At 37.4% G+C, this 19,956-nt stretch overlaps 1 protein-coding gene across 6 annotated transcripts in view; it reads right to left on the reverse strand.

The window, feature by feature from the left end:
• SESN1 (sestrin 1) overlaps positions 1-19,956 on the reverse strand; it is an 86,284-nt gene that overhangs the window by 40,138 nt on the left and 26,190 nt on the right. The window contains exon 1 of one of the 6 annotated variants that reach the window (XM_075145640.1): positions 3,432-3,453. The exons of 4 other annotated variants lie outside the window; for them this stretch is intronic. The gene's annotated coding sequence lies outside the window, so the exon portion shown is untranslated. Of the gene's footprint in view, positions 1-1,421; positions 1,445-3,431; positions 3,454-19,956 lie in introns of those variants that run through there. One more of the 6 variants, XM_075145639.1, reaches the window with a different exon arrangement.

Here is a 19,956-nt window from a genome sequence, read left to right on the forward strand (position 1 = left end):
ATCCTTACCTGAAACTGAAAGCTTACTTTATCATCAAGAGAGGCAATTCTTTTTCCACATTTATGTCTGAAAGAGTTCTTTTACATATGCTTTAAAATGTAGTTGTGTTCAAGCAGCATTGTTTGGTTGCCCTTGCACTATATCTCAGTGATCCCATATGAAATATACTTAGCCCATAAACAAAAGATTTTTAAAAAACATTTTATACAGTTGTACATCTGGGCTTGCAAATTCATCTGGGTCCAAAAGTCTAAAGTGCACGTCTACAGAGTGCAGTCCTACACTTATTGTGCCGGTGCAAGAAGGTGTCTGAACGCAAGCCAGCTTCAGTGCAGAAACCGTATAACCGTGACACTGTTGTCACCAAATGAGAGCTAATAAACCCTGCCTCTTAATGTGAGAAACAGGTCTATGGCTCCTGGAAGACACCTAACCATAAGGAAGGTCAAGTTACATCCCAGATACATACTTGCAATATCACTCTGTTCAGATCATTAACAACCACACAAAACTAGAAATGGTATCAGATTTCAAGCAGCTAAAATGGCTTTGCTGATGCTGCTCAATCCTGGACCACCAGCAGATTCATTCTTACTCTACTAGAGAGTTCACCAAACTAACAGGAGTCAAAAGCAGTGAGCATTCATGCAAGTTGGTATGCTCAGCAGATAACTATACTGTGAGAGGAGACAAGATCCGTTGAGAAAGCAGTCTTTTTATAGCCTTAGCTATATACAGTATTTGTAGTTAAACTGCTACCGATTAGTTAAAACAGGTTTGGTTAAACTGTCACAAACTATGTATGTACCTTTTTAAACACTGTTTACAAATGGCTTAAACAAGAAAGAGATAAAACCAAATCAATAAGAAGCTTTTATAAGCCAGTGTACATTTATTTACATGAGGACTCAAAACACCTTATATATTACTGATGAGCTGGGTTATGTATGGAACAATATTTGCAAAATAGACTACTGACAAAACTATGTAAACATATGCTGTCATTCTTGCAGTACTGTCAAGTCAGCCTGGGAACAGCTACTGCTGTGGTTTCCTTGTGAAAGTGTAAGCACTTTAAGATCTGATAAGAGACACTGTAGGAGTATATTATAATAAAGACAGAAATTCCGTTTCAATTCTTCATCCTAACAAATTCACTAGGATAACAAGTTTACTTGTAATTCAGAATTAGCATACAGTTCTCTGTAACTGCATTCAAATAATTCTGCTGGATTACCGATATCAATTTATTGTTGAAATGCTAATTTCATGAGAGTATAAATAGGGAAGGACAGAAAAGAATCTCAAGACTCACTCACTCAGCCATTACTTGGGCATCCACAAAGTGTGTATGCTGAAGAAACAGCCTCCCTTATTTCTCAAATATGGTAATACACCCTCTAAAACAAAAAACACATTACCTGAACTGTTATAATATGGTTTCAGAGAGATGCATAAGCAAAGCATGAAGGGGAAATGGCTCTCTCTGCTGTGTGTCTTCAGGTACAGTGAGGAAGTTCTAGAATTGATAAATCATAAACTTCAAAACCAAAGAAACTTCCTTGCTATATAGCCTGTTTGATAACAGCTCAAAATAAGGTAAACTTTGGTATATTCTGCAATTAATCTTTGGAAATGCTGTCTATGATAAACACTTGTGTAATACGAATACTTTAATGCATATAATTTTTCAAAACACAAATTAGCAAACAGACATTGGTTATGTTATTCCAAAAACGTATGCTGCATTGCTCAATGAGACTAGCACAAAAGTTTAAACGGCTCTGCAACAGTCTTTATAGTAGTTGAGAAAGCCTGTGTGATATGCTCTTCTTCCCCCTTCAAAAAATGGGAGAGGTAAAGGAAATTTTATTTGCTAAGCTTGGAAATTCAGGTCTTGTCTACCTGAGCCACTAGGGAACTCGTACAGCTGTGCTGCAATTTTAAGCAAGTAAAACTCTGGTCATAAATTACAGTACGTATAGCCAAGCTTGGCATGACTCATTCATTTTGCAACTGTGCTTTAATATCTAAAAGGCCCTGCTGATCATCCTGTTTCCAGGAATACCATCTTTTCTGCACACCTGCCTAATGGTTTACAAGTAGAATTTCAGACTTTTGTTTTCGACAAGGGAAGCCCAAGCTGTAGCACAGGTCCTGCCTCTCAAGACCAGCTCTGTCCAGCCATGATACAGGCATACAAGTACGAGCGTCTCTGGCTTAAGTGGCAGCCTTGGTGACAAGGCACTTTCCTCCAGACTCTTTCGTCTTCTGGTCCAGTCTTAGGCCATATGACTTGACTGCTAGAGAACAATACTCATCTGGGTAAGCACAAGGAGAAAATTACAATGAAGAGTGGCTACAAAAGGATTTTGTTCTGAATGAAAAGGGGATTTACAGAAAATGGAGGAGGAAAGAATCACTGGTAGGCTGCACTTGTCTTCTGTTAAGAAAAGGTATTTTCTTTTTTATTTTATTTAATGAATAGAAATATATTACAAGGATTAGAGGCAAAATATACAGTTATATCTCAAAAAATTCAACGTATTTACAGTTTTATTGAGAGTTTAAATTAGCATGATACAGCCATTCCTTGATAAGGGAACTTTTATACTCACTTTGAACAGGACATTTCTCTTTTCACTTTCAACTTAATCAGACAAAAATTGTCAAAGTCTGTTACCAAGAAAATTTAGGTGTTTTTCAAATTCTAAAACAAAGATTCACCTTTTCAAATATGCCTGCATAAACCAAAAAATCTAAATCTTTAAATATATTGAAAGATTCCTATAATTCATCTGATTGTAAATTACTGGGACTTTGGTAAACAATTCACAGCTAAACATAGGGACTACTGCACTGTTTAAATGCTATTCATAAATCGAGAAGACCTTCTTCCATAAAAATGGCTAAAAAGCTTGTATTTCAGAGATCTGGCTTTAAACTTTTTGCGCTAGTCATAATATAATGTGTGAGTATGTCTGTACACAATATGTATTTTTTAAATAAAAGCATTTTCCTGACAAGGAAACTGATCTCAGCTACAAAAGCCATAGCTGACTTCCTGCTCTTTCATTAGACCTAAATAATAAGTCAAGGAAAATAAAAAAAAGAGTGCACATTGCTGCTTCTCCAGGAAAACATCAGTACAAGCCATCTAACATTCAGTTAAAGAGATCAAGTATCAAGGCCAAGCTAAACTGATATTATCTTAAAAATCCTTGTCTGGATCTTCTGTCCATATTCCAGTTAGAAACAACATTATCCTTGCTTGCTTATTGCGTTTTGGTCTATATTGTTAATGGTCAAAAATAACTTGAATTATTTGCTACAGCTGCTATTTCCACTAATACATGCAATTAGAACCTAACAAGATGTTGTGACATATACAACACATGCATTTATGGCTGTATCATCGAACACACACGTACATAGCCCTAAAAGGTGAAAAGACTGCCAAAACCTCAGAAATTCAGAAGGTCCAGTATTTCAGCATCTATTGTCCTCCTAACCTGGAATTAAAAGCAAAAATTTTGAAATTCAGAGATGAGATAATAAGTGGAACGGAAAATAACAAAAAGGTAACATTACTCATACAAAACCACCTGAATTTCCTTTTTTAACCCTCAGAGCTCAACTTCAATACAAATTGTCAGATTAGAAGACAGAAAGTCAGGCTAGAGAGAATTTAAGTTATTTTTTAAATTGGCTGGGGTTCTTTAATTTCACCTTAAATATACATAAAATTGACTGAAATGGCTAGTGTTGTTCTCAAGAATTTATGGAGGATGGGCGAAGTATCAAAAACCAGAGAAACAAGAAACAGTGCTTTTATTTAAAGAGGGAAATAAAAAAGGAACCAGTTCAGCGAGCTGAATTTCAATTCCTGAAAAAACTGGAACAGAACAAAAAACCAAACAAAAATTCGGCAAAAGAGTTTGTAAGTGCCTAGATGATAATATGCGACTGCGTGAAAGCCAAAAATCAGTTTGACACAGATCCTCAACAAATCTTTCTAACTTGCCTTCCGCAACAGGATAGTAGGTTTGAAGAAGGGAAGATGCTAGTACGTGTTACAATTATGACTTTAAGCTTTCTCAATGAGACTACAACAATATGAACACAAAACTGTCTTATGCTGAAAGAGCAGCCATCAATGGCTCACTATCAGCATGAAAAGACGTAGCACATGGGATTCCATAGCAAATGCCCCCTAAATCTGGTTCTGCGCAGAATCGCGACCTGAATTATGGAATCGAGAGAATGCTTACTGAAAATACAAAGCTTGTAAGGACTGAGGGAACTGAGAGGACAAACTTGAACTTCTAAAGGTTCTTGTCAAATTGGAGAAACAGTACAGAATCATCTAAAAAAGGGACTACAATTCTTAGGGAAGAGATTTAAATTATTACTCTGATAGAAATTACCAACTATACAAAGACAGGAAAGGGAAACAAGATGCTAGAGACACTCTGCTTGAAAAGAGTTAAGGCTATAAAGGATTACGGCATCATGAGGTCAACATGAAAAAAATCAGCAAAATCTTAATGTGATTCATACACAGTAATTTAGCTTGCAAGAGAGAGGAAGCAAACCCCTCTGTTCTGATCAGCAGGAATACCCTGTCGTTTTGGTCAACGCATATCAAAGATGTGAACTGAATGCTGTCCTCTGTATTCTCACCAACAAAAGTGATCAGATGCCTAGAAAAGATGACTGAGAAAGAAAGACTGGGAACAGGGAGTAAAGCCAAAACGCCACAAAGACATTTGACCTGAGGAGGAGGAGACTGAGAAGAGAAAGGAGATTCTGTAGAGTCTTGACTGCTGGTAGTCTTTAAAACAGGCAGATAAACTTTTCATGCACAGCCTAGATATGATAATTGGTTCTTCCCTGGGGCATCTTAATAGATGTAATAGATCTCTTCAGGTCCTTCCCTACTTCCCCTATTCTGTGAAAACACATTTTAATATAGCTAGCTATCCCACACATAAGGACAAAGAAAATAATCAACATGTACACATGGGAAAGTAATTGGAAAGCACTGTCTCCAAAAAGGACATTGGGAACTGCAGATCAGGCTCCACTGTGCATTTACAGTGTGGTTCAGCTGCCTAGAAGGCTAATTTGATCTAAAATGTATAAAAGTAGGAATATCAGGTAGAACAAACAACAACCTTTCCTGTATACAGTATGCTGATCTGACTGTTTAAGAATATGACGACTTTCCTGGTGTCAAAAATTATTTGGAAATACTGGCAGGATTTTCATGGTTCCTGTTTGACTTGATAAAGAAAAGGGAACTTTTAATACACAGCTTTAAAACCTCAGTCTAGCCAAATTATGAAAGAGAAAGTTGGGAGATTATTTGATTTTTTGCATATATACATACACATCCCTAAGACTTGCTAAGATGTCTGAAAAGGAGAAAAAGATTGGAAAAAAAATCAAGATTTTTCAGATTCATAAATTAACTCACAGAAAACTACAATGAATGGAAATTGACATTACTCAAGTGCATCTTGCAGAGATACTATTTCCCAGCAGCAAGAACAATTAAACCCTGAAAGCTCTTACTACAGGAAATGGACACCACTGCTTCAACATTTTAAGCAAGATTAGAGATCTTTCAGAAAGATATATTCAGCTTCTGGGAGAAAAACAAAACTCCATGACCTACATATACAAGAGATCGAATCAGATTATCACAATTCTCTAACCTGGCCTAGCAGCCTAAACACTTCTTTCCCTCAGCTATTCTATTAGATGCTTCCCACTCTATGCATTTTGCAGCAGAAGAGAGCCACAGGGACTGAATACAAGAGTGACCTGATGCAGAAATAGGCAGAAAGAATACTGTTTCAGGAACCTCAAAGGCAATAGTCATATAAAAATCATTCCTTAAATTCCACGAAGCAAGAAAGGAGCTTTAAGACTTGGCAAGTAGAAAACTCAAAGGGCCATAGGGAGAGAAAAGATGCAAGGACAAAAAATGAACATAGCAGGAGGAAGACGCCCGCTATCCATCAAGGAAGAAATGGTGCATTGCCTCTTGAAAAGGCTCTGGGCATGAAATACATGCAAAGAGAAATGAAACTCATCTGCTCCCAAAGACTGGGAAGAAAAAAAGATATTCCACTTTCCCTAAAGGCTGCTTCACATGTTTCACATTAATTGTACCTGAGGCTTTCTGTTGTCCCTCCACAGGCTCAGACTTGCCTGACAAAGCAGTTCCAGAGTCACTCTGCTTTCAGGGACATCACAAAAAACAAGCATCCATTTTATTGTTATTGCTGTACTGATTAATCCTTGTCTAAACCTACCCTGTACATTACATATAGTCAGTGTTTACATTTTAATTACTGTATGACCTGTTCCAAAGAAGTCTTTCCCTTCCCTATGGTAACAACCAGGAGAAAATTTTCCAATAATAGATTATGTTTCCAAGTGTGGTTATTGTCATAACAATTTAACCTTCAGCCCATCCTAACAACTACTGCTAGAACAAATTCTCCCTTTGGCCAGCAATGCATCAAGTTGTACTCCAAAACACTGTCAAGGCTGCTACTGGATGCTCAGCAGAAGACTTCAGCAATGTGACTAATTCATGTAACCTGTCTGCTAAAGAAAATTTAAGATTGCTAGTACAGCTGGATCTTTTCTGTGACAGCAAAATAGCATATTTGACATGCTTATAACTTAGAGCTCCCAGGCGTAAGGTCTCAATATTTTTGTCACAAAAAAATTAGTAATAATGAAATTTCGTACGTCAGAATAAATTATAAAGTGGTTGGAAAACAAAACTTATGTTAAATAGAACTAGTTTTTTTAATTAAGACATTACTTTAGAAAGGATTCCTAAAAACCTAATAATGAGAAAGATTTATTGTGCTGCAAAAGCATATATGACTCCAGAGTAGCTAAGAAAAGATATTTACGCATAATAGAACAGGGGGAACCTTAGGACTTTTTTGCTGTTTTGGAAGATATGTCAGAGTAAGTTAAGTTAAAAGAGAGACAGAATACACTCATACTCTATAGCCTTGAATAAATCTATTAGTGGCATTAGAAGAAATATACACTTAGATTAAATTATAGTTAGATTAGATGCATACTGGAGCTCAGACAGGAACACTCAGAAAGCAGTCCTAAGGGATAATGACCTGGGGACTGGAAAGTCCCCAACAGAAGAACGAAAGGATGTTATATTACAGGGTTATCAAGCTTTCAGAGACTGCTAAGAGGTGCAGGGGAATGCAGGAGGGACACGCAAAGAAAAGCAGCCACAGACAGGGTTAAGTGTGGTACGTTAGACAAGAAACTGGCTATGGAAAGAACTTAATGATTTGGGGCTGAAGTCATGTGCAGGAAAGTAACAGGAGATCCTGAATTTCTTCAGAGTGAAAATGTAATTTCATAATACCAGCTAGGCCTATGTTCTTCTTATATTAATCTCAGTAATAAAATAATTAGGATTTGGAATCTTATGTGTATCTACCATGTATTTCTATAGGAGTGCTCTATGTCCAGGCACCCATGGAACAGAGGGTGATACGGTAAGGTGCCCTTTAAAAAATAGTCCTACAGCAGCTTAATCCTGAAGTCCCATTTCTGCCTGAATGAAATTTTGAGTTCATGGGTCAGAAAGCTAAAACCTTGTTCCATATGTGATATGGAAACAACAGAATGTGGAAGAGTTTAGATATGTGAAGAAATACATATCTATCAGGGATGTGCAGGGAAGAAGAAGAAATTATAATATGGCACACATTACAGACCTGAATAACGAAGAGAAGGAAAATGTCATCAGTGAGGCATACAAGAAAAGAACAAGCTGACTACGTTAAAGCACTTCTGGAGCTAAGCCATCTAACAAACACGGGAAACATTCTGAGAGATAAAACGCTCCACAAAGCATACTAAGACAAAGTGTTTGTTTAGGAGACAGGGGATTTTTCGCAGTATTGTAAAGTAGGTTCTGCTCCTCTTTTCAAATGTTTTGGTTACTTTACAGCCACTTAAACATCTGGCTGTTGATCTTCTAAAACTACAACTATCAAAACCTCTAAAATCGTGATTTTAAATGTTCATAACATTTGAATTGAACTTCACATGTTTTATAAACAGTGCTTCCTCTGCAGAAGAACAATGTGGTATCACTAAAGCAGAAGCCTGAGTGACAGTACAGCCAATGACATTAAACCAGAAGCATCACTTTCTGAAGTATTTTGGAGACTTGCTTTTAATGTAGATATTTAACATTAGCTTATATTTACTGAGTTCCAATTAAATGTTGTAAACATTTTTTTTTTTTTTTAAGCTGGAAGTGAAATTTGAAATTCTTGCTAATTTATTACCCAAGGGATGCATTAGCAGCAATACGTCCTTACTGAGCTAGGACCTACCCATATTACAGGAAAGTATTTGTCAGGCCAACCAGGAGTTGTCTGCTTTGGTCAATACTTAATTTTCACATGGAAGCTAAGAACAACTCTAAACTTTGCAAAACAGTCAGGCTATTGGTTTATTTTTTACCCCAGTATCTGAAAAATAGCAACAGTGCATAGCTAGTTTCCTAGTCAAACTACCTCAACCAGCCAATATAAAATTCCTGGGAGATCAAATACTCAGCCCTCCAGAATCCAGAGCAGATTTGAGTTTTCTACTTAACATCAAATTCATGTTCACCATTACTCTGGGAAGCACGCTGACATTTCCTATCTTTTTTCCTAATTCTGAATCTGTGAACAAAGAAGCACTACCGATAGGCTTGTATTTTAATTGCTGGCGCAAAACCGTTCAGCCTACCATTTATTGATTCATAATGCTCTGACAGTCCTAGGAAAGGTTGTAACATATTTATATTTATGATTTTCATATGTAAATCATATATTAAAATCGGGCTTAATTACAACTTAAATTCCCTCTCCTCCCCCCATGATGAAGAGATACAGTACACAGCTTTCACTGTAGGATACAGCTGATGAAAGTGATTAAAACAGAACTTGCTGTACAGTTGCTCAGAATCACATTCTTGTTTTCTGCAGTTTCAGCATTTCCAGAACTTGCAGGAAAGCATAAATAGACTACAACAATGAAACAGAGCTCCACCAGAGATCTGAGACAATGTACGCAAATACAGGAACTTCCCTTTTTCAACTCTTGATAGTTCCTGATCTATATAATATCCTACATCAAAAAGTTTAGAAGATGTAAGTTGGACACTTGAAAATGCTAAACTTGCCCTTGACTAAAATTTTAGTTTATATTCTCAGAATTTAATCGGACAGTGACTGTGGTGAGGATCACATTTACTATGTAATTGAAGAGAATGTCGATACTCAAGGGGACAGAATTTAGGTTGCATGAATGATTTCAACCACAAACAGCACCTTGCATAAACTCCCACTAAGCTTCAATCCTGGAAACGTTGGTACTGCAGCACAACGCCGCTGCTGGTGCCCCGGGGTACAGGGATAACTTCACTCACAAGTAGAAGTTTCTTTACACATCACAGGCTCTCAGACTCCAGAAATTCCAGCGAACAGCAACATTTATACCCATTTTCCAACTGTAATGTTCTTCCCCCATTTCAGCTCCAGGGGAAAGGAAAATCTACCATGACTATGTGACTAGACTGCCGATCTGTGGACAGAGCCCAGTTTTACGCTCTTACACCTCCACCCTCACAACGGATCTGACAGCTCCCTCCTATTCCTAGGCAATGCCCGCAACTGCTGCAAAGTTTTCAGAGGCATGAAACTGCACAAAGGGAAATCCTTCTTTTTGATACTTATACCCCTGACAAATCTGAGTGGTAGTCATGGAAAAAAGAAAAGGCCTCTTGTGTAGTTCAACTGCTCCTACCAAATATCAAAAGACCTGCTGCAAAAAATGGATAGACTCTCTCAAAGAAAAGGTCGTAACGATCCTTTCCAAGGAAAAGTCAGGGCACATCTATGAAGGTTTTGCACATAATATTGCCTCAGTAATACAAAGCAATACTAATTTAGAAAGAAACACGGGTATAGCTGTAAAACTCCCAAATGAAGACATAGTAATGACAAGACAAAAGTACTTCTATTGCTACAGTTTATAGATAAAGTGGAGAAGAATTTGTAGTGTGGAAATTTTGGACTGACAGAAACATTTCTGAGCAGTAGTATTATAAAATAGAAAAAAGAAAAGCCCTAAAAGGTGCAAAAACATTGAAACTTATCTTGATGCATGGTGATTTTCATGTTCTATTTGATCTATAAGCCAACCAACCAACACAAACTATTGAATCACACACTTCTTCCTCCCAAATCAAACCATATTCAGTGTTTTCTCCAGCTCTGATTTAGTGACCTCAAACATTAGATTAGTCACTTGTAATCTATCTTTTTGTTTCAAGTCTTTCTTTACTCTTAAATACATTTACTTTGGGGGATTTAATTCTTTTCCTTCAGTTTTTCAATACAGAGAGGTTACAGCCACTTGTCTGCATAAGTAAAGACAGAGAGGAGGGAGTTTAAGCTACAGTCCCTAGAACTTTTACAGTGACTGAACAAACTGTTTACATATTTTTGCCTTAGCTTCCACTTGAAGCAGAATGGTATAACTCAGTCCAATCCCTCTGTGTAGGAGGCAATTATTTATCAGCTTCCTTTTGGCAAAGATTTCTTTCACCTCTTATTTTAAGGCATTGAGGGTACCAAGGTGTTTCCTGCTCAGCTATTTATCACAGCAGGCTTATGATTTATTTTAACAAGAAACACAAGATAAAAAGGATATCACAGAAAGTGTAATGCCCCACAGTACAGGGATTATAATTCTAACAGCCACCAAGACAGGGTTCCAACTCTGAATATTCTCCTACCAAAGCAAGTGCTGTTAATGCATGTTTAGCCACAGAATCGTACAGACTGCTGGTATATCCAGGAATTACTGCCCCCTCCCCATTCCCCTCAATTAGACTGTTCACAGTATTATGAACAAGTTACATCTAACTCCACAAAAATAACTGACAGTTTTTTATATATATATATACACACACACATGCACAGGTACAAACGCTCCACTCCATGTTACTGAAACTCTGGATTTCTTCTGTCAGGTCTCACCTTTAACAGGTGTGTACACGCTTGTTCCAAAAACTAGCCTGAAGAAATGAACTCTTACATGACAGCTCCCTTTCTAGATTAAGATTCTTCCTTGTAAGAAACAGCACCAGCTGGTGAAGTTAATACTTTGGTTAAGGTTTGAAATTGGTACTAAGTTCACATTAACTTTGAAGTCACTACAGATTTGATAAAATCCATTTCTTTATTTAGTTTTTAGTTGCTGACACAACAGATATGTTCCTACTTCCTCCAGAAGACATGTAATTAAATTCCAGAATTCATTAAATGTTTGTGCTCTGCCTATTCCCTGGGCTGCATGACGGAAGATCCTAGACAAGTGAGCATAATTGAAGCTAAACATTTCCCTCTTTCAAGGATAAAAGTTTGGCCTCTATCTTCTAAATGAAATCCAAACTTTTTTTAAAAACATCACCTTTTCCTTGAAGATTTGAAAGAAGAAGCTTACACACAAGAGAACTTTGCACTTTTTTCCCTCTTAAATTTATATTTATTATTTGTAAACTACTGCATGCTCTCAGCATAAGGAATTAATCAGTTTTTCTCTGAGCTACCCAACCAATCCACTTTCCATTTTCCCAGACAAACATCTGTACTCGCCCTCCCCCATCTGCTGTGCTTGACGAGTTAGTTTACCATCTCAATCACTGCAACTTCCTTTTCAGTTTCACTAGACAATAGATTGGTGCTTTCCTGAACGAGGATGCCTTCCGTCTTTCCTATCACTCCATCTTTTCCCCTTCACTAAACTGAGGTGATAAGATGAAACACAACAAGCAGAGGCTCATCTCCTCCACTTAGAAAGAGAAATCTCTTTTGTTTAATTCTGGGTAACTCTTACATGCTAGTTTTTCCAACATTAAAACTAAGATATTAAAAAAAAAAAAAAGAAAAATGCAAAGACAAGACAAGAGCAAGGAGTCCAAATATATATAGATATTAAAAAAAGAGAGACATGCTACATTTGCTCTAAAGCAGACTAGAGAGAAGACCATTTACAAGCAACACGAACACATTCCTAGAAACCATTGTAACCATTGTTAAACATTTACTTGTTTTTGCCTGTGTGCAGTGTTACCCAATTGGCCATTTCCATTTTATTTAATAAAGTAAATGTGGTGAGATGCTACAGTACCCAATGTTGTCAATTCATGACATATTTTAGTCATATATCTATTGCCTAGGTTATAAAAGCCTGTAAAGAATCTTAAATGAAAAATAAAACTAATCTGTAGTACATGAATCACAGAATCATAGAATCATTTAGGTTGGAAAAGACCTTTAAGGTCATCAAGTCCAACCGTTAACCTAGCACTGCCACGTCCACCACTAAACCATGACCCTAAGCACCACATCTACATATCTTTAAAATACCTCCAGGGATGGTGACTCAACCACTTCCCTGGACAGCCTGTTCCAATGCTTGACAAGCCTTTTGGTGAAGAAATGTTTCCTAACGTCCAATCTAAGCCTCCCTTGGCACAACTTGAGGCCATTTCCTCTCATCCTATCACTTGTTACTTGGGAGAAGAGACCGACCCCCACCTCGCTACAACCTCTTTTCAGGTAGTTGTAGAGCATGATAAGGTCTCCCCTCAGCCTCCTCTTCTCCAGGCTAAACAAGCCCAGTTCCCTCAGCCGCTCCTCATCAGACTTGTGCTCCAGGTCCTTCACCAGCTTCGTTGCCCTTCTCTGGACACACTCCAGTACCTCCATGTCCTTCTTGTAGTGAGCAGCCTCACCAGTGCCGAGTACAGGGGGATGATCACTGCCCTACTCCTGCTGGCCACACTATTTCTGATACAGGCCAGGGTGCCATTGGCCTTCTTGGCCACCTGGGCACACTGCCGGCTCATGTTCAGTCGGCTGTCAATCAGCACTCCAAGGTCCTTTTCCTCCGGGCAGCTTTCCAGCCACTCTTCCCCAAGCCTGTAGCGTTGCATGGGATTGTTGTGACCCAAGTGCTGAACCCAGCACTTGGCCTTGTTGAGCCTCATACAGTTGGCCCTGGCCCATCGATCCAGCCTGTCCAGGTCCTTCTGCAGAGCCTTCCTACCCTCAAGCAGAACCCTACAGGCTGAAGAACCAGAAGGCAATAAATAAAACCTACAACTTATTTCTGTAAGTCTCACTGTTTTGGGAGGTTGCTGGGAGCCAAGAATGGACTAACAGATCAGACTGAGGAACAAAACTTTCCCCACAGCCAACTCAACAGCTTCAAAACCAAACCACTCTACCATTTATTCACATTGATCTACATTAAAATGTAAGACTTAAAAGAATTTTCTTATACTACAGTAAAACAAATTTAAATAATTCCTGGTTTCCTTACATCTAATGGGCATTGCTAAAATCTGAAGTGTATTTCTTGGGCATTTTTTATTATTATTTGAATGGTGCGTATGCAAATGGAACTATAAAACTCATACCAATGGTTAATTCCAGACTGACCTGACTCAAACAAGGGTGCTAAACCATTTCTACACAGACTTTCAGTTCTGCTTTGTGTAGGATTCTTTTTTGCCATTACCAGCACATCAGTGCCTTACAGCAGTATGCAGAGAGTCATGAAATTTAGCTACTAGTAATCCATATTCCTCTCTAATCCTTCTCCCAGGAAGAGGGCTATATGTGTAATATTTTCTTTTCATGTAACTTTTGATTTATTTTTTAAATTAGAAGCAAGCTTGATGTGTTCTTTTTTACACTTACGGGGGAAAAGAACAGGTGAAAATATCCTTGAACATACTTGTTTCCCTATGGGCATTTAATTCATTATCTAGAAACACTCACCTGCAAAATGAGTAACTCTATGCTTCCAAAGTCCCTCCATGTCTCAGAAATACAGTTTTCAATCACAGTCTTTGGGTTTTGAGCCTTTTGCAATCTAAGGACTCCTTTTACAATGCTAAGCCTTGTGCATCTTCTAAGTATTGGAAATAATTGGTGATCTGACAAAATCCAGGACTGCTCTACAAATCAAAAAGTAAAAAATGATGAAGTTTTGTTGTTAAAGAGGGACAGATGTTACACTGTTTAGATCAAATGTGAGGTGACAGCCTCCCTGAGAGAAAAAAAAAAAACAAACCAACACTAAGCTCTTTCCTATCAGCATCTCTAGATACCTATCACCCACAATTACTAAAACTAACTTCTTCCTTTACCAATTCTTCCAAGAATTGTAAAATATTATTTTAGTAATATATTCGCCTCTGAAGATGAAAACCGGTCCAGGCTTTTTGAGGTTGAGATGGGAACAGAAACCAAATCTCTCAGCAATTCAATTTCTTAAAATCTTACCAAAAGTAAAAAAAAAAAAAACAGACCAAGCAATTTAACACAGCCTTCCATTTCTAGCTTTAAAAATGGCATCATTTCTCTGATATCAAAGTAACGAATTGAGTTGGCTGGAGTTTCGTGGGGCAATTAGGTTGCACTTAGGTCAAATTTAGGGAAACAGCAGCATCTTCAAACAGTAAAACCACAACTGTTTTACTGAGATAACAGTCAACAAACTCTCCAACAAGCACTACTCCTTTCTAGTGGATGATAAGATCCACTAAAGGAAATAAGTTTCAAACTAAAGCATTATCTATCAATATTTTCTTACCCTGTTCCTTTTGCATTTACCTTGTCACTACAGCAGCTACTGCAGCAAACATGAACATACAGTATTTACTCAAGTATACAAGACTGATCTACTTTCTCCATGAGAAACACTACCTAAGTCTTAAATCTCAGTAAGATTTTACATAGGAGAATTAAGGCTTTAACAGTGCTGGTTGCTTTTACTGAGAGCTAATACACAGCATACAAGGCACATGAGCTGGAAAGTCCTCCCCAGAGCTGTGGATACAGGCGAGTTCATGGCTGTTCACTGGGTCCTTTTGCAGAAGGGAGGACACAGTCTCTCATTCATGCCAGAAGCATCAGCTCCTTAAAATATCACCAGTTATTAAAATGAACATAAAAGAAATGAGGTTGCTAGCTCTCCCATTCCTATCCAACAGGAAAAAGGTTTTTTCTACAGCAAAAGCCACCTTTGTTTGTTTTATAGCTCATAGCTAACCAAAAAAAAATTGAGAGATCAACAATACCATTCCCATTCCACTCCCCCATTTGGAGCTGTTGAATTACAATTTTGTTTGTTTGTTTGTTTTAAACCTTCTGAGGAAGGCTTTTCTCAGCCACTTTTCTGGGTTAAGAATTTAAGCAAACAAAATAAAGAGACTTGTGCATCAGACAATTTAAAATATCTTTTGCTAGTAATTCCTCCATAAGTCCAGGTGTTATTTCCACATCACTTCACTCCAAACAGCAAGAAATTTTAATGGGATAATGTGAAAGTTTATAAAACCATCACTGAAAGTGCAAAGATTTAAGAATGGAATGTTTAATGTTGGTTAAGCAACACCAATAATGTAGCAAGGCTAGTCTTTTGAAAATCTTGAAACATTAATTCTATATACATAAGTAAAATATAGGTGCTTAATCAAAAGCTGATTGGCACTTTAAGTATTACCAACTACTGACCTTATCCATATTCAAACATACCAGAAGCAAAAACAATTATTCAGGGGAAAAAAAAGCTGAACTTGGGTTTAAAGAGCTTTCTGGTCGTCAGCTTCTCTTGTCTTTAATCTTCCCCTGATCCATTTCCCTTCTCATTTTCCTGTGTATCTTTGCCTCTTCTTCCTGAAGGCAATAACCCTTATAGTCAATATTCCTGTATTTAGTGCTTGTCAAAACCCTTCTTACTTGATAAAAAAACCACGAGTTCCTGCTTCACAAACTAGCTTTTCACAGCCTTCTGGTTCTGTATGCATATCATTTGAACCACAACAAAAGTAATATATATTTTCCATATAATTTTCTTCCCTTGTTTTTTTTTTTTTTTTTTTTTTTGAGAGGAAGTAGGTTAATGAGTTCTGATGTATTCAGTTATGCCAGATACTTACTCAGCTGGAACATTCACTGCAGCTGATCAAATCTCTCATTCAGTTATGGTCTGAAGTTATTTTACATAGGACTTCACAACATTTTAAGTCCTTAACTTTCCAAAAAAATCCAAGAAAATTCCAGATCTATTTAAATTGATTTAAATGAAAAAAAGAAGCCATAGTTCACTAAAACACAATCAGAAATGGTACGATATTTACAAAAACAATGGAAGACATTATTGCAAGAGTAAACAAAATTTTACAGAGCAGACATAAAAACAGCTTTAACAGAATAACTGCTTTCAATATAAGCTGAAGTCAGTGCATTATAAAATCTGAAAAACAACTTTCAGCTCTAGTTAAGATGCAAGAAAATTCTTCAATATCATATATACCCACCCAGAAAAACACAAACAACAGATCTAGACAACACACAGAGCCCTCATTGTACTCAGGAGACAAAAAAAAAGGGGGGGGGGGGGACCAACTGAATTCATTCCACTCATTTAGCTCAAATATTACAGCCGTTCCAAAGAGGTTAACTGTGTTTGCTCAAGTTTATTTGGATATTAAATGCAAGATAAAAGATCTCTAGACAAAATGTAAAAGATTTTATCTTATTTTTAGGAAATAAACAGATTCCAGAGGTGTGTTCCCCGCCTGGCCAATCCTGAGGCTGTCGTGCAGCTCTGCCACCTCTCCAAGCCCAATTGCAGCTCTGAAGGGAAACTCGTTTTGCTGTTTGTGTTTTGCTGATGATTAATGGCTGCTTCAGGGGAAGAGATCAAGCTGTGTGGTAAATCTTTCTATTTGTTCCATCTGCTTTTCTATTTTAAACAGCTGCAGTGATCAGCCTGGCACCCTATATTAAGTACATGTGAATTTCATAAGAGAAAACATTTATGTAAGTGAAAACATGGCTTAGATTTGTCGTCCCATTCTCAAACTGAACACTGGAACTTCTGCAAGCAGCTGCAGAAATTTACTATTATTTTGTATCTACCTTCCAGAAAAGGTATGGCCTAACATAGCTTGATTTTACAGCTTTCAGAAGGTCAGCTTCACCATCATAGCAGATTTCAACATGATGGCATTCTCCACCTTTCTTCCTCCTGCTAGCCCCACTTCGTAATACAACTTGTAAGATGGCAGGAGACATAATATGCAAGCAGAATATGTTTATTAGAATATGCCCTTCAAATATACAAAGGCCTAACATACAAGCCTTGCTTATCTTGCAATTGCGCTGAGGTTGTGCTAGCATAAGGTATGCCAATCTAGCCTGGCTCCAAAGGTCACATTTTAAAGGAATGCTTTACAATAAAGCCCATTACCGATTTCTAAGTTGAAGAGACTGGCAAACATAGTGAGACAAGCAATGGGGTTTTTTTGTTTTGTTTTCAAACTCCATTCTTAAGTTAAGCCCAAGCTTTCTGGCCAGATCCCACTTTGGCCGAATCCTGCTTTCCCTTATACTTTCAGTATGTTGTTCTTTGTATCCTGACATACTGTGCAGCACTGCTGTGTTCTGCTAAACAGCTTTCTCACTTCTCAAAACTAGTTACATTTTAATGGCCAGCCAAAAAAGCTCAGTGTCTTGATGAGAATATCTACCCTACCCCCAAATTCAAATGTTTTGGGATTCTAAGGAAGGAAAATGCAAGCACGTGTGGATGCAAAGACTGTAAAATGGTTATTTTCACCTCCTTCTATTAGTCATGCTCTATTTCTCTCCCTCAACTTAAATTCAGTTTCTTTGAAAGTTGGAACATGTTTAGCCACTTCCAAATTAAGCAAATTAAAAGTGAAATGGCAATAAAATGAAACAGCAAATAGCAGCACTGTAGGTTGCCTGTTCACAGTATCAAAAGAAGTTATTACATCTCTTAGGTGAGATAATTTCCACCATATTCCATCTATAGATAATTTTCTTCATATTAATATGTTATGCTATAGGAGTTTTCTGAAGTGCAGTAGTGTATAAAAGTTAACTGGAAGTATTGCAACTTCAACTAAACATATCTCTGTAACTTTATCCCAGCAGCTTTTCACATAACTTAAAATTACTGTAAAGTTCCATGAGCATTATTTCCATTTTACAGATAAGCAAACTGAAATGGGCCTATAACTCATCCAAGACCACACAGCAAACTGGAGAGTGGCAAGGCCAGGAAAAGAACTCATCTCTACTCCCAGTCCGAGAACTGTTATGCCCATTTCAATATTACTAAAGAAGCAGAAGGTACATTTTGGGGAGAAATGCCAGAGGAAGATTTCTTAGTAAGGAGTCTTGAGAAGTCAGAGAGAACACTCACATGCCAAGTCCTTGAGAGATCAAAGTCTCGATTATATTTCCATCCCCTCCTTAAAACAAACCAACATATAAAGTACCTTTCAACAGAAGGACACATGAACGTGAATGTAACACCAAGTTGGTAAAGGCTTCAGAAGTTAAGATATGATCTTAAAGGCTACTTACAATAGCTTTGATTAGCAGAATTTGAAGCTGACAAGTTCATAGTTTCACTGTAAAACTTTGCAAATACAATGACTGAACAACAAAATAACCATAATCTCAGTGTTCATCTCTTAAGAAGAAATCAAAATTATTTTATTAGAGAATTGTCTATTTCTACAGTTTAAATTGCTTCGTAAGTTTCATTTTAGAGAAGATTTTAATATTTAAATCAGTTTTAAGATTGTCAGAGAAATATAGCAGCTTTAAGAAGAATTCCAGGACGGGGACTGTCATCTTCTGTGTTCAGACAGACCCAAACTGGAAATTTTGAATAATATTCTAATGGTAACACAATACACAGTTCAGTCATGCTACCAAGGAGTTTTCTTTTGATTCACCAGTAAGCACTGGAAAAATAGAGCAAAAAGCCTCTGCACAAGCATCTTGAAAAAGACATGTCAAAGTAATCTAGAAGGAAAAAAAAAAATTACATACTACTACACTCACCTGCTTTCAGCTTTTAGAGCTGTATCTTAGATTTATGCAGATGCTGCTAAGTGGTCATATACGTCAAGGAGCTGCAACACTAAATTATGACTTCCCACAGGCTGACAGTTTTTCTTTCTTTTGGGATTTCAGAGACTTAAGCATCATTTGCTTTATTTCCTCACCCCCCCCACCCCCATGTCCTGCCTTAGCAGTACCTTCTTCCATTATGCTATCATGCGTCAGAGGGATGCATTACTGCAGCCCCGATTCTGCATGATGCAAGTATGTGCAATCTGGAAGGACTGTTATTGATATAGGCCCAGTATGGTATGTGCTTTATAGGCACACAAAGTTAGACAGATCCTGTCTGTACAGTAAATAGAGAAATCAATAGCTTCATGTAGTAAGTACCAGTGGAACTGAACAGATATTTAAAAAACAATGTGTTGATTTCATGACACATCAGTTGGCAGCATGAGATACTATAGGAAAATAGTAAGATGATGGCAAAGTTACAAGCAAGAACAATGAAGACTTGATGAGAGACTAGGGAAGGGAAAGGCTGAAAGGAGTTCAGTTTAGGATATGCTAACTATGGTAGTCATCAAGTGCAGACATGAAGTCGATCTATGCACAGACAGCTGAGACAGAAAATGGAATCTGCAAATCAGACAAGAGAGATGGTCTACCTCAAAGGAAATTAATAGGGAAAACATTGATGAGTTCGATGGTGTAGAAAAAGTGTAAAAAAAGGCTACAACAATAATACACTGCAAGTTTAATTAACATGGACATAGAAATTTGCACAAAAATGCTACAGTTAAAAACCTGTAGTTAGCCTAGGCATAAAGACATTTATTGAATGGGTTTTACCATTCATGTTGCTTTCATTTCCAGATTCTGCCAGTCTAACATTTGCAGGTTCCACTCTTCCCTTACGATCACT

The sequence above is a fragment of the Calonectris borealis genome, chromosome 3 (assembly GCF_964195595.1).
Source record: "Calonectris borealis chromosome 3, bCalBor7.hap1.2, whole genome shotgun sequence".
In the NCBI taxonomy this organism is placed as follows: domain Eukaryota; kingdom Metazoa; phylum Chordata; class Aves; order Procellariiformes; family Procellariidae; genus Calonectris; species Calonectris borealis.